This window comes from Amphiura filiformis, chromosome 3 (genome assembly GCF_039555335.1).
Source record: "Amphiura filiformis chromosome 3, Afil_fr2py, whole genome shotgun sequence".
In the NCBI taxonomy this organism is placed as follows: domain Eukaryota; kingdom Metazoa; phylum Echinodermata; class Ophiuroidea; order Amphilepidida; family Amphiuridae; genus Amphiura; species Amphiura filiformis.
The window spans coordinates 33,525,519-33,530,663 of NC_092630.1; positions in this window are offsets into that span (position 1 = coordinate 33,525,519).

Below are 5,145 nucleotides of genomic sequence, written 5' to 3' on the forward strand. Positions count from 1 at the left end.
ACAATAGGTCATTATATACTTATGGTTATATACCCTATACTGTATCCTCCCAGCACAATAGTGTTATGATTACAGACCAGATCTGCTCTACTTGTTAATCTCTTGATTTTTGGTTGCTGAACAAAAGAGAAACCAAAACTTATAATTTGAAATGAGGGATTGTCAATGGTTCAGGCATGTTATAGTTATGTTGAATGAATCAGGGATAATCATTTATTGTGCTTTGTTGGCATTTGAACCAGCAAAGCATCTACAATGCCTTCAGTATAACCTCGTAATGAATTACATCACCATAGCATAACCTCGTAATGAATTACATCACAATAGCATAACCTCGTAATGAATTACATCACAATAGCATAACCTCGTAATGAATTACATCATAATAGCATAACCTCGTAATGAATTACATCATAATACCGACCAAAGGCTTTATAACAATGTAACTTACGAGCAAATTCCCAAAGTGTAGAAACATTTGCTGTAAACACATGGTAAATTCAGCCTCTACTCTCAAAAATGGGGTATTACTATTTTAGAAACAACAATCAATAACAATGATGCGATTTTCTGCAGCTAATATATCATAGTGCTCTGCAAAGATACAAAGAAATCCAATGTTGTTCTACTTGTACGTGAAAGTCACTAACACAAGTTACAATTACGTATACCTTTGGAGTCCAGTGTGCACTTGACAAGTTGACAGCATCTATAGCCAATGATCAATAGCTGAAGCTTGCATTACCGCAAGCAATATTATGTTTTACAAAGCATCCACAATATTATAATGGAGCAACGGAGGGTGAGAGGTTTGGCTTCATTGTACTATGTACAGGCTGTATCAAAATAATTGGTACCCATCAGTTTCCAGTGATTGTGGATTTGACTGCCACGTGAAAATCAACATAGGATCCGCATAATCTGGTGATTAATATCATAAACAGTCATATAACAATAAATTGTGGTAATTTCAAGAGGATCCAATGTTGCATTTGGAAGAAATAGGCTTTTCAATAACCATCAAAACTGATGAGTACCAATCATTTTGATACAGCTTGTAGTAGCACAGCTTTTCCTGATCGTGAGGTACCAATGTTGACGATCGATGATATACGGTAGTAGTGTATAACTTTGGATACTGACTTACACCCCCCTCACACACACACCCAACCAACCCACCCCCCGCCACCACCCACCCCACCTACACACACACACCCCAATCCCCCCCACACACACACACACCCACCCCAACACCGAACACCCCGACTTGGTTAGTCATTTCTTTCTTCAAATCGGTACATAAAAAGGTTAATTATAATATCCATATTTGATGGAACACCTGGTTATTAAATCATGCGAAACGCCTTTCTGTCGTTAAGTAAGTCACCTCAAACAGGAGTACATTAATAGTACAACTGACACATCAAATGCTTTTATCTGTTATTTTTTAATTACAATTTAGATTTTGGGTTTCATAACTCGGGCCTAAACATTTTTCATCCTTGTTTGGTTGTAAAATGATTTAGTTTGGAAATTAATTCAGAAGCAAAACACCATTTAATTTCAACTTTAGTCTTGGGTAATTATAACAGTTTCATGAAATTCGTGCTAGCTAATATTTTTGCGAAATTAAGATATTTCAAATCTCATTTCTGAATATAATTTTCTTTTACTAAATGGGCAGTGTTCACGTTTTACACCATGTGAATATAACAGGCTTTAACATAAATAACACTCTCAGTGCGTTGGAATTTAGTAATAATAAAATATATTTTTAGAGGAGCAAATTTGGATTTACCATCTGTGTCAGTATTATATAGTACGCTTTTTACAAACTGCCAAAATGTTGCTGCTATCGTTTAACACCCTACTATTCTTGAAACCCCTGGCATTTAACATTGTTCAATGACGCCCTCTGTCGGCACTAGATTATGAATATCCATGCAACACCGGGACTGATCGGAACAATCAGGCGTAATGTTTGTAACTTTATAAAACAACGCACTTCTTGAACCTACCATTTCATACGTAATTGCTTACATTCAATTACAAATAACTTTTGTTTTAGAACTTTGTTAATGTTACGCTTAATTTATATTAAATAACAATCTCAGCATAGTTAGTATACCGTGTAATGGAGTAATCAGATTGTTGAATTTCAGACAATAGCGACCCAGTAGTCTCTTCTTCGGTCCCGTCAGAGAATCAAAGGTAGGTTATGTTTATTAATACTTATGAAATGTCTTAAATGTTGAGGTAATACTCTTTAAGGTGGTACTACACCCCCTGATAAATTTGGTGACTAACTTTGCATTTTTCTCAAAAAATAACTACACCGGTAACAAAAGTTACGTATATTATAGGGGCAAGAAATCCAATTACTTCGCTGCAATTTCAGTGATTTAATCCAAGTGGTTCATTATATAATGTCTGCAAAAAAAGTAACGCAGCTGTTATAAATACGCCTATAGCTTTAGAACTAATATTTCTTTCAACAATATTTCTACAAAGAAAGAAGGACGATTTATTTACGCGCATTTTGATACCCCATTTGTCAAATACCGTTCAATATTAACAACACATTAGTGCTTTTAAAGAAAAATATCCGAATTTAAAAGTTGCAGTTCACAGCGATCAATGGTTATAACGCAAGAATTGTGGCACGTAAAACCAGTCGATTATCTTCGCGCTGACTTCAAATCAATACAAAAAGCTGCAACTTTTAAATTCGGGTATTTTTCTTTTAAAAAACTGCTGTGTTGTTAATATTGAACAAAATTGGACAAATGGGATATCAAAATGCGCGGAAATAAATCATCCTTCTTTCTATGTTGAAATGTTGTGAACACAATTTGAAGTTCCGACGCTATAAGCGTATTTATAACAGCTGCGTTACTTTTTGTGCAGTCTTTATGTTAAGAAATTAGGTACATTCTAGCGGTACCTCTTTTCTTATCATAAATAACGTACCGCTTGTCTTGAGTCACTGAAATTCCAGTGTAGTAACTGGATTCCTTGCCCCTATACTATACATAACTTTTGTTACCAGTGTGTTATTATTTTTTGAGAAAATGCAAAAATAGTCACACATTTATCAAGGGGTGTACCACCTTAAATTGATTGCCTGATGCAATTTGAGTTCAAGGAAATTTTGGCTCATGTCGCTACTTTACCAATTTCGATTTTCACTTCGATTTTGATTTTCAGTTTAAGCTTAAATAGTATGGTCTTTATTGTAAACTGATGTAAACCTTTTGAAAATTAATTATTAAGCTGGTTCACATATCGCTCTCATTCCATCATTATTAATGTTAGCCACCGTACAATTACACCAATCCGGTTTCAGGGAAATCTTGGTATTTGTATCCTTATTTTTTTAACACCCTTCATCAGTAAATGTAATTTAAACGTTATATTAAAACTGATGGTGCATCTATTGCGAGGGTCATTATATTAACAGTTATAACATCACCCTAGTCAATTAAGTTCTTTAAATAGTTCAGGAACATGGTTACCGCTGTACGTGTATATTAGAGGGTTTCATCCACTAATAAATGAGAAACAGGCTGTAAAGATTTTAGAAGACCTCGTTGTATTATATTTAAATTAAGATGTGAAAGTGCGTTTAGTGGCATCCTCATTCGCGGCTCCTCTTTTATTTTATTTTTTTTGTGTGTGGGTTTTTTTAAAATTATTTTATAATTAATCATATTTCTCACTATTTTGCATCATATATATTAAATATATTGTAATAATAATGTTTTAACTTGGGTGAAGTGGCTGAAATAAACTGAAATAAGCTGAACTGATTTGGAGAAAGTTTTACTTTTTGGGTCTATTTACAGTTAAATGTTAAAATCTCTTGATTTTCTCTATTTTTCCGATGCACTTAATTGTGATTTTGTTTTTGCCCAAGAAAGTATTAAAACCGAATATTACAAAGTACAAAATAGAAAAAGAGAGATATTGTTAACAAACAGTAACTGATATTTTATATAAAAAAAAGCCTTGTTAGCATTTTCGCGCGTGACTTGTTTCTAATTGATGCATAAATGAATCAAATCAAGTAAGAGTCTTCAGCAAAATGAAGTCCAACTAAGATTATCATGATAATTATGATGATAGGAAATATTCGAATTACAAATAACTCTCGGCTGTTTTGCCAATTGCCATATAGAAAGGAAATCTGAAATTGGTAATCTATGGCTTAAGAAGTCACGATCTTCGATGGTATGACGCCGTGTTTTAATCTGCAAAATAGTCTGTCAAATTAGCCGAGTTCTGGTGAGGTTTTTATATAGTGTGTGTCACGTATTGTATTGCTTCATTAAAGCTTATACCACGTGAATCCATTGATTAAAATGGTCGCTTGTTCTAAACGAGTTGCTAGTTATAGTGTTTTCTAGACCAACTACCCGTTACTAATAAAAGAAAATACAACTCAAAATATGATAATATATACTACACAACATATTACAAATTCAATAAATATATTCATCATATGCTTAAGAAACGCACGCATCTGACAATCATTCCAGAAATGCATGGTTGTAATTAATTGGCTCAATCTGATAAGCATTATCAAATTGCCATGTTTATGTTCAAATTTATTCCACACTCTGCATTATAACAACTGTATGATATTAAATTAAATGCTAGCCAATTGTATATTCAGAAAACGAAGTTGCTTTGAGAGCCCAAAAGCGATATCTTGTTTAATTTCAATGCAATAACGAAACACCGTACGATTATTGCAATAGTTAGAGACCAGCTGTTGTTCCGCAAAGCGGGTTCTTGCTGAGTTTGACAAGACGGGTGAGGGGTTGAAGCAGATGAACCTGACCTGGCTTAATATGATATTTGGTTGGAGTTTCTGCTCCGTGGCTTAGAATTGTGGTTCTACAATAGAAAAATATTGTTTACAAAGAATAATATTAAATTTGCTATGCCTGAGGAATATCAAGTAAGTACGGTATGCTGTTTGGTACTGACAGCAGTCACTAAAATAACCATTTTCATATGCGTGCCACTAGCTGCATTTGGGAATCTTTCAATGTTGATATTTTTGCAAGTCGTCTTGTTTAACATAAAACATAGTTATAGCTGGAAGGACTGCTTAGGTCAATTACTTTATTTACTAGGTTA